Raw genomic sequence first — 13197 nt, forward strand, 5'->3', positions numbered from 1 at the left:
AAGGCCAACAACGCAAACCTCACAAAGGCCAATAATTCCATCTTTCTTTTTGGCTACAAGGGGATGTTCTGAGCTCAGGCAGCAGAGAGGGGCTACAGGTTTGGTTTTCAACTCGATCTTCTCATTTCAAGGCAAAAAGCCATTCAATCCCTTACCTACAATGGAATGACATGACAGCCTTTGTAACATTCACAGCCAGGGATGCTCTAGGTGGTTGGCTCCAGTTTGCTATCAGATAGCCCCAAATATCTTCCAATGTGGCAGGTGGGAAATTGCATGCATGAGTCTCAATGCCTTTTGCCTGTGCTGTCTGTGCAGAGGAAAACTACAGCAGTTCCTCACTTTGCAGGCACCAGGAGGCAGCAAATGCACAGTAAAGGTGCAGAGCTAACGGTGAAACAGCCCAGCTGCTGCTTTGTCTCTCATTGCTGTTGCATAGCTGAAGAAGTAGCAAAAAACACATCCTGTTCCTATGTTTAACTGCATCAGCTTCTTCCCTTCAGACTCACAGATCTGGGTAGAACATGGCATTGCTTTCATGACCACAACAGGAGCACCATGGCATGAATACAGGGCTGGAAACTGCAGGGAAGTAATCACCGCCCCTGACTTCTGCACAGCTGTGATGCTCACTTTGAGGTCTTATGGACCGCTGTGCCATTTGGTGCCTTAAAAATCACTAATGTGGTTCGTTGTAATAGGATCGTGGCATCCCCAAAGCAACGCAGCTCTCACTCGAGGCTATTCCTGATATCCCTGAAGTCCTTGCAGTGTGCTGGGTTTGTTCTCACTCAGCACAGATGTGGCACAGACATTCAAATCTCCACCTTCCAGAGCTGGATCAGAGGTGTTGGAAATAAATACCACCCTTATTGAAGCGTCAACCCATGGATTCCCATGGTGTCCCACTGTGGCTGGGTGGAACTGAGCTTTCACTGCCAGACTAATTGGAGGCTAAAACCACCTGTGCCTGGGCTGTACCTCTGCAGGAGCTTTGCAGGGATTGAAAATCCAATTTCAAGTTATTCAAGCACTGTAAAGCCTTTAATGCTTGCAAAATTCAAGTTAAAAAGAAAACAGAATTAAAATAAAATGAGAGAAAGAAGAAAAAAACACAACAACAACACCAAAAGCAAACAAACCCAAAACAACATGCCATCAGCATCTCTGCTGGCACGGCAGGATAAACAAATCCAGCAAGGTAATGCAATCAGGTTCTTGTCTGACAGGACACAGAGAGCTGTGTGCCAAAAAGACTCAGAAACTCACTTTTGGCATTGATCTCCTCTAATTCCTTCAGGATAAGAGAAGCTTTTCCCCATCCTTGAGTCGCAAGCTCATGTAGGATGCAGAAGAGACAGGGCTCCATTTTGCAATGGGGCAGAACGGCCCATGCTTTAACCCTGGTCTGAGCCTCAGGTATGAGGGGTGGATTCTCAGCTGCTGGAGCAATGCAGGAAGGCAATTAGTCAGTGCTTAATACACCATGGGATGGACCAGGGGACTCCAGACCAGAAGGAGCTGGGCTGCATCCCTCCATTTGGGAATAAGGCCAGCTCAGAACTCAGTTGTTTTCCACTTTGGTTCTCTGATGCTGTTTGAAGATTGCTTGTTAAATAAAACAGCAGTAGGCACCTTGTCCATGCCCCAGCCACCAAGCCAACAGAAAGAACCACAGTAAACTTGGCTCTGTAGCATCCCACAGCACCCAGCAGACCACAGTGAGTTCTTGCATTCATGCTGAGATGAGAAAAGTCATTGCACAGCCTTGAGAAATGGAGAAAATTGCTTTCTAAGTGTAGATGTGTATGAGATATGCACCTCTCTGGACCAGAACCCTGATGCCATGAAGCCTCCAGCAGCAGCATGAGAGCTGCTGTTCCAGCAGGTACCAACAAGCAGAACCTAAAACAGCCCCAGCACAGCATGAGCTCCAGCAATCCCACCCTGCACCGCCACGAGGCACCTCCACGTCCCAACCTGTGAGTCTTTTTAGCCTCATCATGGTGGTTAATAACAACACCTTGTCCTCATTGCCTTTCACATGCTCCTTGGGCAATTCTGATTTCTATCTCACCCCCCTCGCCCCCTCCCCATCCATGCCTGACAAACCCTGTGTGCACTTTGGTGCAGGAATATCAGCCCTATCTTCTGCTGCAGATCCCTGGACCCCAAAGAAATATTTGGTCTATGCTGGACAGAAGGGATTCAGCATAACCTTTTCCTCCTGCAGGCTTAGACAGATTCTCTGCTTGACCTTTGTAACCTGTCTGTGCATTTCCCTTCTCCCCTGGTGCCAGGATTCATACACCCAGGCTGCCGTAAGTAATGTTAAGAGCTGCCAAAACCAAAGCAGCCTTCCTTTAGGAAAAACAAAAGTCATTAAAATTAATAATAACCTGTCAGGAACTCATGATACAGTGAATAATTTTAAATCAGATCTCACTATGCTCTCTGCAGCCTGGCCTCAGAGGCCTTGGAAGCTGGAAGAAACAAGTTTCAAATAATTGTGTGTTCATGCTTGGATTTTAATTATATCCACATGCAGACACTGTTTGACATTTTACGAGCAGTTCTCTTGAAGGCAGAAGTTTGGGATAACCACAAAAACCAAGGGAGGCAATGAGTGAATTAAACATTTCGCATCCATCCAACAACATGTAATTACACTCCTTCATTTCACATGCCTTAATGCTCTTTACTCATCCATCCATCCATCCATCCATTCATCCTGTATCTCATCCATCCATCCCATGCTCTCCTCATCTCTTCTGTACTTCATCCATCCATCCAATCCATCCATTCCATCCAGCTACATCCATCCACACCAATCCTCCACTCCATCATCCATCCATTCCAATCCAATCCATCCATCCATCCATCCATCCACAAATTATGTTTCGACTGTCGATAGTTTAGAACCTCTCTCTGCTGAAACATCTTCCCTGTGATGAGTAAATCCTGTGTAAAGGTGATGGGAGTAAAAAGCCAGCCCTGAACTGCAGGGTCTGTATGGAGCTCCCAGACAGCTGCATTGTAAATCACAAGACTTTCATGATCCTATAAATCATGATCCTAAATAGGGTCAAAGGCTGCACATGCTACACAAAGCAGTGCCAGGTCCTGCTAGGATTGCTGGTCCCATGGGAAGAAAGCCAGTGTTTCTCTCCACAGCAAATTGCAAATAACTGCAAAGTCTTTGTCTCCCTGGAGCCCAGAACTGAACAAAATAAATCCTGGTCTTTTGGGGATTCTGCTCTCACCTGACCTGGACGTTTATTTCTGGAGGATGAAGACAAAGTGTTGCATTGCCAGATTCAATATCTTATCGTGGCTTGACTTGGAAGCTGCTCAGAGGTTTACAAGATGAGGAGCAATCCCAGTGGAGACAGGACTGCAGGTGAAGGGGGTCAGCCATGCAGAAGAGATGTAGTTTATCTACATTTCTGAGTTCCAGTAACTACACAGAGCCATAGACTGGAACAGTTCTCACGCTAGTATCCGCCATCCGGGAATCTCAGCATGCTTGACAAGCAGCAAATCACAGCTGTATGACCCCCTCGTCTGTCAGGTAGGGATTCCATGGTTTGTTCTAATCCAAGGAGACGGGGGAGTTGTGAGATGAAGCCAACCTCATCTCTACCTGTTGCAAAAAGTTAATGTTCCTATCGCAGTCCCATAACTGCAGCTCTCTCCATCAACACATATTGTTTGTAAGGTTTATTTTAGAAATGGCTCGATAATGGGATCTCAGCCAAGCTCTCATGCCAAATTCTTGATGACAGGAGATAGTGTGGTCTCTATATAATGAAGCTCTGAACCTCCTCCAGTGTTGGTGTAGGATTCTTCCTTTATCTGACACCGTTCCTGTATTGAAGGAAAAACTGACTGCTCTATCTGGAGATGAGCACATCCCTCACCAAGTCCTTTCCCCATCGAGGCTGTCCCATTGCTAAGGGTGCACAACTCTTGAGTCTGCATGTTGGGGAAACCCATTTTAACTCTTCAAACATAGAATCACAGACTCATGGAATGCTGCAGTTGGAAGAGGGACCCATAAGGACCATTGAGTCCAACCCCTGCCTCCACACAGGGTCACCTCAAAGTCAGTCTGTATAATTGAGAGCATCATCACTGATGTTATAAAACAACCTCCTTAAATCATGACAATGCAACTTCTTCCAGGAAAAGGTGGATTTTGATGACCAGCCAAAAAATAAATATATATATAAAATGGCACACAGTCATTCATGGGCACAGTGAAGGCTGCCAAGTCGGAATGAAGCCACAAATGAAATTTATATCAAAGGTTTTCAGTATCAGGAGTCTAAATTTAGCACCTTAAGTCAGCAAAATAGAACCCTGATGGTTTTCTTGGCTGAGATCTGATAATTCTCACTCACTTCAGCCTGACTCAGGTTATTCCAGCATGGACAGTGCTACTTATGGAGCTGTGCCATTGGGGAAAGAGGAGAAAGAAGGATCTAATGGTTTGTAATCCTGACCATGGTAAGGATTGGAGCTTGATGATCTTCAGGATCGCTTCAACCTGAGTCATTCTGTGATTCTATGGTTCTGTGGTGGTGGAAACACCCTCCTAGGAGGGCAATGCATCATGGCAAACACTGTGCAGTGAATGTTGACTGCACAGTCAAGTGGATGAGTAGTTTACAAGATAAGATTGCATGCAAGAACATAAAACAGCAGAAACAAGCAGTTCTAAGGAGAAAGAGTTGTCCAGACTTTGGGGAAGGTGTGGTTACATGGCCTGTCTGTGTCACCAAAGAGAAAGGGCAGCACGTGATCCACAACCCCTTGGAGATGCTCAGCTACTACAGACATACAATCATAGAATCATTAAGGTGGGAAAAGAGCTCTAAGATCTCCAAGCCCAACCCCAACCCTTCCCCATCGTATCCACTGACCATGTCCCACATCTATGGTGAGCTCACCGCTTCCTTGGCAGCCTGTTCCAATACTTGTGGTATAGATATAAATCCCAGGATGTGGGTTTTTAGGGGCACAAGGTTGAGTTTGTAGCAGAAGAATCATAGAACATGAGTAGCCCTCAAGGTTCTGGGTGATGAGATGCCTTCAGATCTCTCTGATCTCAGTCGCAGGTTTTGGCATCCCACAGCCACTTGCTTCTTTAAGCAGACGGGGAGAGCAAATTGTGATGGTCTGCATCTCTCATTGCCTGCGGGGACAGCTGAGTCCAGTCTAAGAGAATGGGGGATGGAGGCCCCATCCCTGTTCAGGATCAGGTTGGATGGGGCAGCCTGGTCTGGTATTAAATGGGGAGGTTGGTGGCCCTGCCTGTGGGGGTGGGACTGGAGCCAGATGATCCCTGAGGTCCCATCCAACCCCAGCCATTCTATGATTCTGTGATTCTATGAGCACGCACCCATTTATTACAGCACATACAGGCACCAGCTTGGAGATTGCTAGAGTTCTAGTTCGTCTTGTTCACTGCCTTCCAAGAAGTATGAGTGAGCGTGTGGTTCCTGGGCAGATTTATGGAGGTCTGACCATTTATCACTCTCCTCGCTCTTACAAAGCGCAGACAAATCCACTCTCCAGTCAGGGTAATTTGTGGCCTTTTACGTTGCATTTTGGAATGTGTCATTCTGTGTATTTTGCAGGAACAAGAGCAATTTTAAAGCAGCATTAAATAATAAATTGCCCTAAATAATAGCCCTGCTGATACCACGAAGGATTTGAAATCCTGTCGTCTTTGGTTAGGAGTAAAATACAGCATGGTTTACTGGTGGATACTTCAAGCACACATCAGCAAAACATCTGGAAGTTTAGCTGTGTGATTAACTAACCTTATGTGCATCTTTTAGGGTGATCGTTTTGAAGAGTTATTATCTTGGTAAATAAACCCACGGACACAAAATAATACAACATAAATAAACATGCTTAATCTTTTTCTTTCTGTTTTTTTTTTAATGCCTCTTCGCAAGCTGGCTTGTGCAAAAGCTGAAGTGTGTGTTTTTATTCTCCCATCAATAACAGGGCATAAAATATCAAGGAAAACCCCAGGACCCGCTGGGGATGGAGGGACTGATGGCAGAAGGAAACCTGGCTTGAGTTCTGTATGCTGAGATTTCCTTGTGAACAGATTAGTGAGGTGGATAAGTCCCACCTTCTGACCTGCCAGGGCTGCTCTGGTTTGTGATTATGAAAAGAAAACACAGGAAAACAGCAAAGGAGCTCTGAAATGTGAGACTTTAGTGTTGTTAGGTGGATGGTTGGACTGGATGATCCTGTAGGTCTTTTCCAACCATGGTGATTCGATGATTCTATGAAAAGAAAGTATGTTTGGGTTTCAGATTGTTTTTGCTTTGTTTTAGATTTACAGCTGCTGTTTGGTTAAGAACACGCAAACCAAGATCTGTCACAGAATGATCGCCATCAACTCATGCTCATCTCCAGAAGGAGCAGTCAGTTTTTCCTTCAATACAGGAAAGGTGTCAGATAAAGGAAGAATCCTACACCAACAGCAGCCTGGGTGATGACAACAGCAGGGTAAGCAGCACGTTGATAATGATGGCACATCAATAATGAGGTGCCCTGTGACTCCTCTTCCCCATCAGGAGTAAATTACTGGGCTTCTCACGAGGACAGCTGGTGGTTCATACAGAGAACAAGCACTGGTCATCAACAGCAACCAGAAATCCCTGGCACTTCCCCAGTCACATTTCTAAGTGCCTTCCTAGAACTGACTTTCCCATGCCTGTCATGATGAGAGATCCCTGTCCTTCTTCCCCATGCAATAATACCTCTAAGAAAACCATCCGTCTTTTTAATTTCCTTTGATGCCAGCTCCGTGGGTTTCTTTTTCTCCAAGAGATGGATATCTAAATGGTTGTCTGATTGTTACAGCTGCACAGTTCTACAGCTGGAGGTCACCTCCAGGCTTGTTCATAAATAAACCATTACATGTTATTATTTATATAATGTCGGCCGTATGATAAGTGCAACATAAGGCAAATTCACTGTGGCAGCCAACTTCCCATCTGTTTTCTTCTTGCAGATTTCTGATGCAGTGAAATGGAACGTGCTCCGTGCTATTGTTCAGCTCTTCCAAGAAGAGAAATCGAACCACCTTGCAGCCACTGGGATCCAACCCACCTGAGCATCACCAGTGCCCATGTGAACACATTAGGTGCACGACTGCAGTCTCATTTTCCCCTTTTCAGCCTTTCAACCTCAGAACTAATGCCTGCGATCATAGTGTTGGTCAACAGTCAGTTTCTGACCCAAGTGATTCTATGATTCAATGAATTACCCAAAACAAGGAGAAATTTTCCATCTCTTCTCCGTCTGCCAAGAAATGAAGGCTGGACGTGTCCTGGGCAATGCGCTTTGGGTGTCCCTTCTTCAGCAGTGCTATTGGGCCAGATGGACCCAGAGGTCCCTTTCCAACCTCAACCACTCTATGATTCTACACTGCAGTGGGGATTCCTGCATCCTCTGAGTTTTCATGATAAGTGCTGGAGAGACAGGGGTCAGAAGAAATTTTTTCCTGCTACACCAAAAATATCACCAAATTGGGATTCCAATTAGGCAGTGCCTCGGCTGCCCAATTAGACACCATTATTAGCGTCTTCCAAGGAGTTTTTTCTACTGAATAAGTAATTCTCACTGCTGGGACAGTCTCTGGTGAGTGCTAATGGCAGCAGATTTGTTATTTTAATTGCTTCATTCGTTCTCTGTAAATATTATCAGAAAGTGACCTTTAGCAACTGTTACCATGATACCAAATCCTCCTCCCCTGCCCCAAAGGCTGTTCCACGGAGCCCCTGAACTATTTACCTTACATTTAAACCAGCCAGGAGATGTCTCATTCTGGAAGGGCAAAACGGCCAGTCTGCAATGACCCAACATGTGCTGGGTTTGCACCTACAGCTCTGCTTACCCCTTATATTTTAAGGCAGCGAGATCTGATTGGAAACTGCTGGGATTTGGGAGCATCCTTGTAGCAGAGCTTGCTTCAGCCCCATAGGTTTTTTGGGAAGGATGGGGTGGTAGTGTTATTTGAAGACCCTACAGCTGCAGTTTGTAGTTAACAGAGCAGGCTGAAGAACTTGCAGAGGCAAATCAAAGAGGTAAGCGACTGAAGATTTAATTAACTCACAGCTAGAAAACCCACACAATTGTTTTCAAGGTATCAAAAGAGAACATTTTAACATTCAAGTGTGAAGCCTTTTCCTTTTTTTCATTTCTTTATTTTTTTTTTATGTCAGTGCCTTGTGGATGTAAAAGAAGAGTCTAAATAGAAGCAGAACATTTTGGCTGACCAGAAGGTTCGGGGGATTTTCAGTGATGTTCACCAGGAAAGGTTGCAATGTTTTCTCTGATTCAGAGCAGCAACGTGATTTGGAAGTGTGGCATCATTTCATGCTGAAATCATGCACCCCCCTCCACCCCATAACCCACCAGTGACTGCATCCCATTTACACATCAGGCTGTATCTGTGCAGAGCACTACTCAGTCATTTAGGGCTGGAAACAAAGAGGGATGCTTCATCTAATAGAGACATAACGATGGTCTGGGGAGGGGGATGGAAAATTGGGTTTCTTATATTCATCCTTTGGAAACTGTGCCACCATCCCTGGAGGTGTTTAAGAACCATGGAAATGTGGGCATGGGGGTGGGGGGGGGTTGGAGATCTTAGAGGTCTAGAGAAATTAATCAACCCAACAAACACCCTCCTCCTTCACGAATGTAAAGGTATGCAAAGGGGGAAAGAAAAAGATAGATAGAAATGCAATCTTGCGTGGCTGTGAATGGGAAAGAGGGGAAACTGAGAAAGCAGTGATGGGTAAAGAAAAAAGGATAATGAAGGGGAAAAGGAGGATGTTGGAGGCATACTTGATAGGAAGAACTAAAGCTCACATCCTCAGGGGTGCTCCAAACTTATTGATTCTATGATTCTGCGATGGCCCAGCAATGGCTGGGTTGAGATCTGCCCATCAAATCTACTTACTGGGATTACTGCAGCCAATGCAAACCAAAATTCAACTCCTTTCCATATTGGTGTTGCTCATTGGCTTTCCAGGCATGAGGAGCCTCACTGTGCTGCTCTGCTGGGAGCAGGAGGTCTCAGTCAAGGACAGGGCTCTGCGGACGTCACAACCATATTGTGCCAAATGAGACCGGAGGAGGGATGGTCTGAAGATGGGCAGGTGGCTAAGAAGGAATTCCAAGAGGTCCAGCCCTTCCAGAGGAGGCAGGAATATCAGAAGTGACAGAGAAGCAAAGAGCTGAAGAGGTGGGTGACGTATTTAGGTGAAAACCACAGCAACCATCGCTCTGTGCATGTAAGGCATTCTCTAGGTGAGAAAAAAAAAAAACAAAAAGGGATAGAAATGGAGTTTCAACCCAGAAAATTGCATATTTTATCTCCTGTTTTTAGTGCTGTTAATGTAAAAGAAGAAAAACAAACAGTGAAAGCCAAGAACACCCACCTCTGCGTTGCTGTGCTCGATGGTGGTGGTGGACGATGGGCAGTGGGCTTGGTGGGGACAGGTGGAGGTTGGTGGTCTTGGAGGTCTCTTCCAACCTTCATCATCGGTGACTCAATGACTATATACAAAGTTGTCTCAGTTGTGGATGTCCTGGTAGGATCAGAGATGGGTGGCTATCACACTGTGTTTGGGCACAGGGTTGGAGCTGGTGGCCAATAGCAAAGCTTTAATGAAGATCTAACCTTCTCACTTGCAAAGGGAATGGATTTGGGTTGTGAAAGTCAAGCAGGCAAGAACAAAACCATCTTTGGCACCATCCCCTTCCTGTATCAGCGTGGTGGATGCTGCTGGTTGGCAACCCCACCTGTGGCAGGGAGGTTGAAACTAGATGATCTTTGAGGTCCTTTCCAACCCAGGCCATGCTATGATGATTCTTTGATGCTGAGGGAATTTTCAGACCTGGACAACAAAAGGGGAAGGTTAAAGGAATCAAAGAATCAGAGAATCATTATGGTTGGAAATAGACCACTGAGATCACCAAGTCCAACCCTTAAGACATCCCCACTATGTCCTTAAGGAGGACTGACCTCTGTTTCAATGAAAAGATGAAATGGATGAATTGCATGCAGGCTGGAGAGACATCACCCTGACTTTGCCCTTCCGTCATGGAAACAAGCAAAGCAACGTGTCGTAGATTAGTTCATTTTCCATCACGAAAAGGTCATTTACTATTAACCATCCCCGTTAATATCCTGCACTGCCTGGTAATGAAATATTTAATGCTGAGGTCTTTATGCTGCCCTTCAACTTGCCAAGACCACAAGGATATGAATGAGGATATTAATTGCAGCAAAAGAAAGATGAGACCTGGAGAGGTCAGAGAAGTGTCTCAGGAGGAGCCCGGGAGCAGCAAAAGCAGAACTTTTGCAATGAACATGTTATTTCCATGGAAATGAGGCGTCTCTGGAACGGAGAGCAGGTCTGCAGCCAACCTAACTGGTAAGCCCAACATCCCCGAGGGACTCAGAGCAGACAGCTCCACAATCAGCTCTGCCGCACCAGTTCATGTGTATTGATGGTAATTTTTCCACCTTTATTTTATTCTCAGAATCCCTCTGTGTGGCAGCACAAGGCTCCATTTTTTTCCCAGCTCTGGAGTAGAGCAGCCAAGGAAGGGATAACCCTTCGGTCCTGCTCTGCACTTAAACACGAAGAGTATCAGTGCAGGGAGTTGATGCTTAATGGGGCTGAGACATAGCTGCAACGTCTAAGGATATTTTTTCCTTTAGGTTTCTCTCCATAGAAGAAATGCTATTGATTTTTCTTCTGTTGATCTGTCTGGATTTCCCCCCCTTCAGCCGCGCTCCTGAGTCATCTGTAGCTCAGCACAGGCAGTGACGACAAGTGATGCTGACCCAACTCCAGCTCCAAAGCAAACCCAACCCTCCCAGAGCCCTCAGCCTCCCTTTGCAGAGAGAATCTCTCTGCCTCCTCTGCTGTCAAGTGGGATTAGGGGAAAAAAAAATCCTATTTTTTTTCCTCTGTGACCTGTCTGGCTTCATAAATCATTCATGTAATTCCTGGCTTCTTCGAGATGAAGTGGGTTCAGTTCATCTTCAATAGACAAAAGAATGGTTCTTGTTGGCTTTACGCACAGATTTTGAGGCTGAAATGGGTAATTGCATCTGTGTAACTGGACGCCCAAAAGAATTCAGGCCATAGGATTTGGCTGAATTAATTTGCAACTCGAGCTCACAAGTTTTAGAAGAGGATTGCATGGAAGAAACCCAGGGCCCCATTGCAGGCCTGTGGATTCATGCGCAAAGGGGTAACTGCAGACAGGCAGATGTCCTTCTGAGCACCCAAGAACAGGAGCCCCCATAGCACAGAAGTCCTGCAGTGTGCCTGCTCTGTTGGGCTCAGCTTCAGGAGGTCACTCAAATATGTGCTTCATTGCAGATCCATGCTTTAACTCCTACTATGAGCACCAAGGAGGATGCAATCTGCAGTTTCCAGGGTATTAATCTGGAGCTCTTTATGAACCCCAAGCAAAGGGGAAGCACTTCATTTCTCACCAATAAACACGTTTCTTTGGTTAATAAAATATGACTCCACCTAGAAGGACTCAAGAAGTCCTTTGATTTGAGCTCCTTGAGCAGAAATCAAGCTGCCTCCAGCCATCCTTGGACAGGAGGAGTGGATGGGGACAGAATAACTTTATACAGCTGCTGGTAATAAATTATTAAAACCTTTATGAATGCAACATATTATCTGTCCCAGTGCCTTCAGGCGTTTTCTGTTCCTTTTGTGCTTCCAAAGCAATTAATCTTGCAACTTCTTATTGCTTTCAGAGCCGGTGTTACAAGTCTGGAGTATGTGTGAAAATGGGAGGAATTGCGGATGACAAGTGGCAGACGAGCTGCGGCGGCCGTCCTGCCCATTGCTGTGGGTTTGCAGGACGGGGCTGTCCTCAGCAGGACGCCTTCTGGAGTTTTGCCTACTGGAAAATGCAAGTTCCCCATGCTGGGGCTCTTCTCCTTTTCTTGGAGAGCTGTTAGACAGCACATCTTCCTTGCCAGCCCTCTATTAATCATATTACTCCCATTCTCACCTGCGGACCCCTGCAGTCACTTGTTCTTGGGTTGGCTAATGGCCGTTCCACATGCCTCATGACCTCTCTCCTCTCCTCTCTCCTCTCTCTCCCCTCCTCTCCTCTCTTCTCTCTCCCTCTTTCTCTCTCTCCTCTCTCCCTCCCCTCCTCTCCTCTCTTCTTCCTGTCTCCTCTCCGTCCCTCCCCCATCCAGATTCAGGCCAACCTTGGGTATGGGCAGGGGGAGAAGCATTCAAGTGGCTTCATGACGCTGCTCCTTTTGATTGTAGCATGGGGTTGATGGCATCCTATAGAGCTCTGAGACCAGTGCAAGGCAGGCTGATGGCTTCCCCAGCAAAACAGGGCTTTCCACCTGGAAATCTGGATTCAGTAACTGTCCAGATAATGATGTTCTTGCTGGTGATATCCCCGTCCCATAGCAGGGCTGGGGAGCAGCGGGGTTTGCAGAGCAGCCAGGAGATGGAGCCCACATCCAAGGCACCAGGAGCTGGACTTCTCACCCAGTCAACCCCACAGCAAGAAGCCCTGAGCAGGGAGGTGGAAGAATGGCCCCATCCCAGCACATGGGATCTCGAAGACACTCTGGCTCCAGTATAGAACATTTCCTGGTGAATCCTTCTTCCCTCTATGGAGAAACGCCCCAGCACATCCCGCCGCCCGTGGGGCCCCCTGCTCATAATGCCCTTTTATAAGGCTTCACAAAGCCCTTCTTGGTTCACATCCAGGCTGCTAGGAAAGGTTGCCAAGGATGTCTCTGCAAACAATAAGGGGCCTCTGTTTGTAAGGCGGCTGTGGTCACAAAACGCTTTTTTTTTTGTGGCCTCCAAATGAAAATAGCTGCTTCTTTCCCAGCAGATCTCCTAATTCTGTGTCTTCAAGTCACATCTGATTGCTGAAGCACACAAGGGCCATTCTGCAGGCAATGATACCACTCGGGGGAAGAGAGTCCTCTCTCTTTGCTAACGTCCTTTGCCAGCTGAATCCTTGCTGCAAGCTTTTTTATTGCTGGTGGAGCCCAAGAGCCTCAAGGAACAGTTGGCTTCACCTGGCAATGCTCTTCCCAATGTGGCTCTGCCAATCAATCAGTGCAGCAGGACAGAAATCCTGCAG

At 46.3% G+C, this 13197-nt stretch overlaps 2 long non-coding RNA genes across 3 annotated transcripts; both read right to left on the reverse strand.

Annotated features, from left to right (window-relative positions):
• Window positions 1–3707: 3707 nt before the first annotated feature.
• LOC116653408 lies at window positions 3708–5335 on the reverse strand. 2 transcript variants are annotated; one of them, XR_004307173.1, is made up of 2 exons: window positions 4953–5335; window positions 3708–3867 (listed from the first exon to the last, which is right to left on the reverse strand). It is a non-coding gene; the product is annotated as an uncharacterized LOC116653408 (long non-coding RNA). The 2 variants fall into 2 exon arrangements; XR_004307174.1 differs by having other exon boundaries at window positions 4926–5335.
• A 2870-nt stretch (window positions 5336–8205) lies between these two features.
• Window positions 8206–12056, reverse strand: LOC107314081. Its single transcript, XR_001555295.2, has 2 exons — window positions 9477–12056; window positions 8206–9341 (listed from the first exon to the last, which is right to left on the reverse strand). It is a non-coding gene; the product is annotated as an uncharacterized LOC107314081 (long non-coding RNA).
• Between the last annotated feature and the right edge of the window lie 1141 nt (window positions 12057–13197).

Source organism: Coturnix japonica, chromosome 4, assembly GCF_001577835.2.
Source record: "Coturnix japonica isolate 7356 chromosome 4, Coturnix japonica 2.1, whole genome shotgun sequence".
Taxonomy (NCBI): domain Eukaryota; kingdom Metazoa; phylum Chordata; class Aves; order Galliformes; family Phasianidae; genus Coturnix; species Coturnix japonica.